Source organism: Pteropus vampyrus, unplaced genomic scaffold (assembly GCF_000151845.1).
Source record: "Pteropus vampyrus isolate Shadow unplaced genomic scaffold, Pvam_2.0 Scaffold11, whole genome shotgun sequence".
Taxonomy (NCBI): Eukaryota; Metazoa; Chordata; class Mammalia; order Chiroptera; family Pteropodidae; genus Pteropus; species Pteropus vampyrus.
Genome location: NW_011888792.1, coordinates 14,586,541 through 14,595,293, shown reverse-complemented (window position 1 = coordinate 14,595,293; position 8,753 = coordinate 14,586,541). Strand labels below are relative to the sequence as shown.

At 38.5% G+C, this 8,753-nt stretch overlaps 1 pseudogene; it reads right to left on the bottom strand.

Moving 5' to 3' along the window:
• Nucleotides 1–830: 830 nt before the first annotated feature.
• Nucleotides 831–2,277, bottom strand: LOC105304814 (annotated as a pseudogene).
• Between the last annotated feature and the right edge of the window lie 6,476 nt (nt 2,278–8,753).

Sequence of the window (8,753 nt, the reverse complement as noted above, 5' to 3'; positions counted from 1 at the left end):
CTGAAAGGCAGAATATCAAATTCACAGGGCAACCCACTTAAGTCAATTTTAGCAGTAGTTCACCCAGAGATCTTTATTCAACTGATCTGGATATTAGTATTTTTTAAATCTCCCAAGGTTTTATGAACACACATCCATGATTGAGAACCAATATAGTCTGGCATGATCGGATTTCCTAACTCTTCTAGACTTTCCTCCTTTTTGGCCATGTTAGTTTATCAAATTAGCTCTATACATACCACCTGAAACACACAGGAAATAATCTAAGGCAGTGGTTCTCAGACTAGGGAAGTTTTTGCCATCGCCCTCCCCACAGGATAGGTGGCAATGTTTTGAAATATTTTTGATAACCTTGACTCAGTAGTGCTACCAGCATCTAATAGGTGCAGGCTAACCACACTGCAACACATAAGAGAGTTTCCCACGTCAAAGAATTACCCAGTCCAAAATATCAACAGTTCCAAAGTTAAGGAACCCTGGTCTAAGCATGAGGCATGAAGTCTCCATGTTTCTCCTAGAAGAGTATGTTTTTAACAGTATGTATAGTATCAGCAAACTTTTTTTCCTTTTTAGAAGGAGCACGCTTTATTGGGAAGAGAGTACTGGATAATGGTCATTCTACATATCATGCTCAGAAAGGTGCACAGTACACAGGATGTTTTGTTAATGAAAATCAACTGGAACATGGGTTCCTCTAGGCAACACCCCAACCTCATCCCGCCAAGGGGTCAGACATTCTAAACTATTTCCTTGAAGGGAACTGTAGCTTGCCAGAGATAGAAGTGATGAATATAAAGACCCCTGTGGGGGTCATTCTCTATAACCCACGTGGCACAGGTAAAACCTTATTAGCCAAAGCAGTAGCAAAGCAAACCTCAGCCACTTTCTTGAGAGTGGTTGGCTCTGAACTTATTCAGAAGTATCTAGGTAATGGCCTCAAACTCATTCAGGAATTGTTTTGAGCTGCTGAGAAACATGCATCCTCAGGGGTGCCTTCTTATTTTTTTATAAAGAATATTTTCTTTAGATTTTTTGAAGTCTTTATTTGTTACTTTTATTCTATGTTTTCTCAAGGCCATTGGACCAGCTTCCATATAGATTGCTTTGATATTAGCACCCGAGAAGTCATTTTTAGCTTGATCAAATCATCCAGTGTCACATCACTGGCCAGCATCATTCTGCTTGTGTGGATCTGAAAGACACGCTTCTTGGTCTTTTCTTCAGGCAGGAGGAATTAGATTTTCCTGTCAATGCAGACTGGTCTGATAAGTACTGGATTCAAAGTTTCTATTTAGTTTGCTGCCATGATAACTTTTATGTCTCTCCTTGAATCAAATCCATTTAACTGGTTCAACAGTTACAACATTGTTCACTAAATTTCTCTCTCATCACCAGAATTTGAGTCATATCTTTTTGTCCTAATAGCATAAATTTCATCAATAAACACAGTAGATAGTGCATGTTCTTGCATTCTTTTCTGAAGGAGTTTGGGCCCATTGCCTAGGTATTTCTGAATAAATTCAGAGCCAACCATGCTCTAGAAAGCAGCTGAGGTTTGATTTGCTACTGCTCTGGCTAATAAGGTTTTACCTGTGCCAGGTGGGTCACAGAGAATGACCCCCACAGGGAGCTTTAAATCATCTTTATAATATCCAGGATGAGTGAGAAGAAGCTCCACAGATTCCTTAATTTTCTGGATTTGATTGTCTAACCCTGCCAATTGCAGCACAGGCCTCCTGTAGGGATTTTTCCACCTTCGTCACTGTGATCAAGGGATCCATGTTATCCATCAGCATCTCTATCATGGCATGCACCTTGTGATTGATTAGGACCAAGCAGTCTGGTTCCAGCAGATCCTTGTCTACAAATAAAAGAACGCTAACATAAAGTTCTGAGCCCACAGATGTAGACGCAATTGTGTGACTGTCATCAAAGATCTCTTCTGAGGTTCCTACTGGCATTGGGATCCCCCTCAGATCATCCATCTTTGATCTTTCCTCCTCTTGCTTTTCTTCTAAAGGCTTCATTTGTTCCTGATTTCTAATGAATTCTTCCTCTATGTGAAGACAGTATTTAATTCCAACTTCAGTAATTTTAACTAGTACTGAATGTGAGGTGTCACCAGACATAGTTTGCTGGCAGCATCTGGTCTGTTTTCTTCTTCTTTTTCCACACACTAATTGGTACAGGAGGTTCGTATTGCTTTACTTATCCTTGTCAACCTTCTCATCATCTCCAGTATGACCACCACTCCAACTGACCCATCTTGATTCAGCTGTATGAAGCATCAGCAAACTTAGATAAAAGCAATCCTAGATCTTTTGATTTATGGTGGTGAAAAGGGGAAAAGAAGAAACTCAAATCAAGCCAAATAAAAGCCTTATAACTTAAAACTATAAAATAAACAACAAAAATATGTTATCTTTCTCATACTTCTGCCTAAAGCCAAGACCTGAGTATGCAATATTAATACAATTTTTAATGTTTCACTTTGTGCCTGTTTTTTAAACAATTTTTAGACTTCATTGTAAGATTCTATTAATGAAACAATTGTAGTAGTTAATGGGAATGCATTATTAGTTATAAAGCCTTATAGTGTACTCTCCAGGAAAATTGGGAAAGCTTGGCATAGTTTAGAAAGGTCAAAACAGTTTATGGCATACTGGGATTAAGAATGTCATTTCTCAATCATTTGGTTAAGTCAATGTGTAAATACCTAATATGAAATGCAGAAGCCTCATTTGGGCTTTACTTTATTGATGTTTGTCATTGATTCTTTCATTACCGCTTCTCATCAAGATGTTCTCACTAATTACTACTGGCACAAAATCACATTCTGTATTTTCTCTCAAGATCAGATTTTTCCCCCCAAGTGAATGAAGAGGGAAGGGTGTATCTAAAGTAATAATACATTTTATTACCTTTCTGCTTTTTTTTTTTTAATTACCACTGACACTGGAAGCATTTGGTTATCTCTATTGTTTTAACATCAATAAAATTAAATTAAACGAGGAAATAAAGTCAAGATATATAATTTATTTAATCTAAAAGTTGATTTCAGACAGAGAATAGGTGAACAATTGACATCATTTCACTGAATTAGGCTGGGAAGAAAATGCTTTCTATGCAAACAAAAATGAAGGCAAGAAATATGAGAATGCCAAGCAGAATGTCTTCTGAATATACATACCCTCTGCTGCCAACTTGAAAAGAAAGAGCCCTTATGTTATTGCATAACCAGATATTTCCAAAGAGTTCACAGTTTAGGAACTGGGAGGAAAGGCGAAAGCAAGAACTAGAATTTGCTGAGTAGCAACTATACACCCTGGAAAATCAAAGACACATTAGACATATAAACTCTCATTTGAGAAAAAAAAAAATTGTATAAACACTGTCAACAAGACAGAAAATAGGTCAAGAGAGATCAATTAGCCAACTTTCCCTCAGTGCCGACAGGTGATTGACAAAGCGGTATAACTGATCTTTCTCAGATCTTTGCAGTTTACAAATTCCAAATCCCATTCCATTTCATCTCGTAATTACCACATGAGCTGATCAAGAAAGGTCTTATTCTAGCAATAACAGAGATGAGGAGACTGAAACTCACTGGTATTGAGCAGAGTCTCAGGATCAACCATTTAGTAAGTGACAACATGGAAATAAAAAAAATATATCTTTTTTTCTACCACTCCATGATGATTACAGAAAAATTCTAAAATGATTATATAAATTAAGCTCTCAATAACCCTTTCAGGGCTGAAATCAAAGAACCACCAGTTATCAAATGTATTGCTCATTTAAAGAAATGGGTAGAAATGAATCATATTTATTTATGCTGGAGCTTAGCTTAACACAGATTTATCTACCTGAGTTATAAGAGCATCTAATCTATCCCCTGTCCAACTGCACTGGCTTCTTCCCATTTCCTGATATCGTTCCTCTTTTCTCAGGCCCCTACTTTTATCCTCGCCCCCTGTTCTCATTTGCCCCACTTTTCTTTTCTCAATATTATGCAGTGAGGGTGTGAGTATGAATTTGTATATTTCTATTTGAGGAGGTGGAAATTTAGTAGTATGTGTCTAGAGTCTTAACATGATCATATTCTTAGATGTAGAAATCCACTTTATATAATGTATCCTAAGGGAGTGATTGAAACTAAATGTAAAAACAGGACTCCTGTCAGTTTCTAAGGAAACCCAAAGGCAGCAGGTACCAACCACTGCCACCTTACAAAGAGAGAGGCTGGGCCATTCAAGACGGGCTGGCAAAAAGGATGTGGGAGAATTGATTATGTGACCCTTATCTACAAAAAGAGGTTAGAAAGGCTGAGAGCAGAGACGGAGACTGGCAAAAGAATTTATCTGAAGCAGGTTGTTAGTGGGTTATGACCTTTTCCCTCCGTGCTGCCATGTGGAAGGAGGGAGCAGAACACTCCCCTTCATCTCCTGTCAACTGAAAGGGCCTCAAAGTGACCATTTAGAGAGCTTGTGGTGGGGGTATGAGCAGGGCAGATTATTTTCTACTCCTGTCTAAAATCATATTCCTTAGGGGAACAGATGAGGATGGAGAGGGCAGATGGAGTGTGTATGGGGAAAGAATGGAGTACAAACCAACCAACCCCTTTTTCATGCCCTTAGCCTACAGCCAGCTGCAAGTGAATGCATAATTTCTGATTATTATTTGTGATTACAAATGACTGGGGGACTTTGTTATTTGAGAGTGAGAGCATTATTTTTCTATATGGACTGCCCTAGATTTCAACAGATAGTAACTTTAAAATTTTCTTTATTATCCTCTCCTGTGTTTTTCTACTTTATCTACTTAAATGCTTGTTTTATAAGTAGAATAAAGTGAAAAAATATTAAGAAAATGATCTGTGTTAATATCAAACTGGAGAAAATATTTTAGTTCTGTTTTACAAACTTTTTCTTTCTAACTTTATTTTAATAACTAAATTACTTATATAAATATAGAGAAACCACTCATCGAATTTGCTAATTATATAATAACATTTTATTAATTACAATCATCATTCTGTACATTAGATGCTCAGAACTTATTATTCTTATAACTGAAAGTTTATACTTTTGACCTGTATCTTCCCATTTCCCTCTTCCCAAGCCTAGTTGCTAAGAGCAGATCTTAGGCATTCTCACCACACATACACAGATACACACATACACACACATACACACACACAAAGTTAACTATGTGAGGTGATAGATGTATTAATTATCTTGATCTTGGTAATCACTCCACAATATATATATATAAAATCATCACATTGTATACCTTAAATATATGCAATTATATTTGTCAATTATTCCTCAATAAAGCTGGGGAAAAACTGAAAAACAGATAGATGATAGACAAATAAATAACTAAACAAATAAATAAATAAAATTTCCAAGCATTAATCTCTCTACCCCCCAAAAAAATGTGCTAATTATATATGAATAGAAGGGATTGCAAAGCAAATAATTCCATCATATCAACTCAGTGAGGTTAAAGTTATTACCCACATTTTATAAATGAAAAAACTACATTTTCATGAGCCATATGGGCTTAAAGTCATTTAGCCACTAAGTAGCAGGGTCCAAATTCCAAATTCTTTCCACTGGCCTAGAGTCTGTTTTAAAGATGATTTGCACACGAGAAGAACAGAATCAGTTGATTTTGAATATCCTTTCTAAATCTGAATGATTATCAATCATTCGTTGCATTAAATTAAAAAAAAAAGCAAACTCATTTCTGTAAAAGAAGGAAAGCACATCTGAAAAGGAAATGTTTACCTTGCTGTATTTACATAGTTTGCCAAATACTTGAAAACACAAACTGTGAATGAAAATTTAAGTCTCTACAAGCCAGAAATAGCTGTGAAAGTAAATATTATATAAGAAATAGTATAAAAACTGTGAAATCCAAAGATGCATTGTCTAAAAAAAAAATGGCAGAAATGTTGTCAATTTTGTGTACATGTGAAATTTAATCATTTATTGATAACAGTACTTATGCTATTTCTCTAATTTGATAGCAACTATTTCACAGCTTGATGAAAGACAGACTTTTGCTAAACCTTTCATTGACTAGGAGCTGCCAAAAAGGAATTAGAAATCATTTCCATTTCACACAACCAACTTGAGAATATGGAGTTAATTTGAAATCTTTAATATATTCACAATATCTCTAAAGACCAACGCAAGAGCAAATTTAGTTTGAATGCAAAGCCTCTGTTTGCACAACCACTTAAATTAAATTGGAGCAACATACTTACTCTTTTAAGCTGTAGCCCCTTTCATAGTTCTGATGTGTTTAGAACATTAGTGTCTCAGAGAGTATACTGATGGAGAAAGAAATGCAGAATTAATAACTAATTAGAAATCTGCAGATGAAATTTTTCTCCTGTCGAATAATGTAGCTGAGTTGAAGGGTTAGCATCCTTCTCCGCAAAAACCAACACTTTCTTAGGAAATTCATACCAAAATGAAGAGACATGACAGGACAGATGTGTAATCTTAGCATGTAGGTTCAAGAGAACACACAGATTTATTTGCAAAATGTTTCCTATATTTAGCATATATATTTGTTTAACGAATATATACAACTGACAACGGTCTGGATAAAGTTAATATAAATTTTTCTAACTGAGAAGTCTAAAACCAAAAGAACCTATCTTGGATCTCTAGCTCCCAGTGGTATGTTGACGACATTCTTGGCTGTTTAAGAACATTCTTCACCCTCTGCACTGTATAAAAAATTGTGTGCCTTCTTCAGGCCCATCGACTTAACAATTCAACTATATACAGATTGTTTTAAATAATGTTTTTGAGTTCCAGTCAAGATGGTAGAGTAGGTGGATGCTGTGCTTACCTCCTGCCATGACCACATTAAAATTGCAACTAAAATAAAGAACAATAAACCTGGAGAACCATCTGAAAACTAAATGAACAGAAGTTCTTTAACTAAGGATATAAAGAAGAAGCCATCTCAAGACTGGTAGGAGGGGCAGAGACATGAAACAGGTTGGCCGACACCCACATGTGACAGTTGATAACTGGGAGGGATATCTTGGCTGCAGAGGTCTTCCTGAACAACAAGGGACCCCAGCCCTACACCAGGATCCCCCAGCTTAGAGCACCAGTGCCTGGAAGAGCAGTTTCCACAACATCTGGTTATGAAAATCAGCGGGGATTCCACCAACAGGATGAGACTGAAGGCTGTTAAAACTCCAGATGTCTTCTTAAAGGACCTACACACAGATTCTCTCACTCCCAGGCACTCTCCCTCTCCGGCTCTGGCTAGGAAGGTACCAGAGACATACAAGTAGAGACTGACTTGTGTGGCTTCAGGGTAAGGGCTAAAAAGAAAGTCATCATTGTCCCTGTGTTGAGCCCTCCTCTCATGTTGCTGGTGAGTGGACGCCATTTTCCTGTGTTGAACCCTTCTCCAATATGGCCAAATCTAAATTTTTGTTGGTTTTGTAGCTTTGTTTACTCCATCCTGGTGAATCCCTGGAAATCTGCCTCCCCCAACTTGTGGGAGAACTACCAGGGACATTTTTGCGACCGGGGTGGGGCAGCTGTTGTTACCCTGCACTGCAGTTTTTCTTAGACAACTCTTGGGGGTCCGTGGGCCCCAGGTAGATGGCAGCTGGCTTTGGTGGGCTCTTAGACTTCTGCAGAGCAGCCCCAGGCTCAGCACTGGCACCAAAACTAAATCTGCATTAACCTGTTGAACATCACTCACCTCATGCTAGTGACTCGCTGAGACCCATCTTCCAATCCAACTCCAGTACTACCCATACAACCTGAGGCTCGTTTAGCAGCTGAGCCTTATAGACAACTTGCAAGCAGTGACAGGCTTAAAGGTTCCCTGGGCCTTTTGCTGAGCTTCCCCAAGACCAGTATTGGTGACAGCCAGCTTTCATTCACAGTATGGCCTCTCCCACACACCTCCATGTTTGGCATAGGCAGCGACCAACCCTAGATCACCTTGTTGCTCCTACCAGATGGCTCCAGACACAGACAGTGGCTGACCTGGGCCTGTATAGGAGCCGCTTCCAAGAGGCACAAGAACCAGCATACCTAATGGCTAGCTTTAAACCATAACAGAACAACATTAAATTAGCCTCATAAGCCGCACACACAAAGGATGGTCTGGCAGGCACCAGAGCCCACCAGGGAAAATCCAGCTTCATGGAATTAGACTTCCCCATCCTATAGCAGCTCATACACTATGGTTATGGCTAATTCTCACAATCAGTAAGCCTGAGAGTCAATCTCACTCACAAATGTGCCAACAGCAATCAAAGCTCAACTACACCAGAAGGGCACACACAACCCACATAAGGGACACACCTAGAGCACTTGGCTCAGGTGACCAGGGAGACTGTGCCACACAGGACACTTACAGCAATCAAAGCTCAACTACACCAGAAGGGCACACACAACCCACATAAGGGACACACCTAGAGCACCTGGCTCAGGTGACCAGGGAGACTGGGCCACACAGGACACTTACTAGATAAGGCAAATCCAAAAAGAATGGACAACATAGCAGATTTACCGCACACACACACACACACACACGCACACACACACACACACGCACGAAGCCAAAATAAGAAAACAAAAAATCATGTCCCAAATGAAAGAACAAGAGAACTCTCCAGAAAAAGAACTAAACAAAATGGAAGCAAACAATCTACCAGTTACAGAGTTGAAAACAATGTTATAGGGATGCTTTAAGAACTT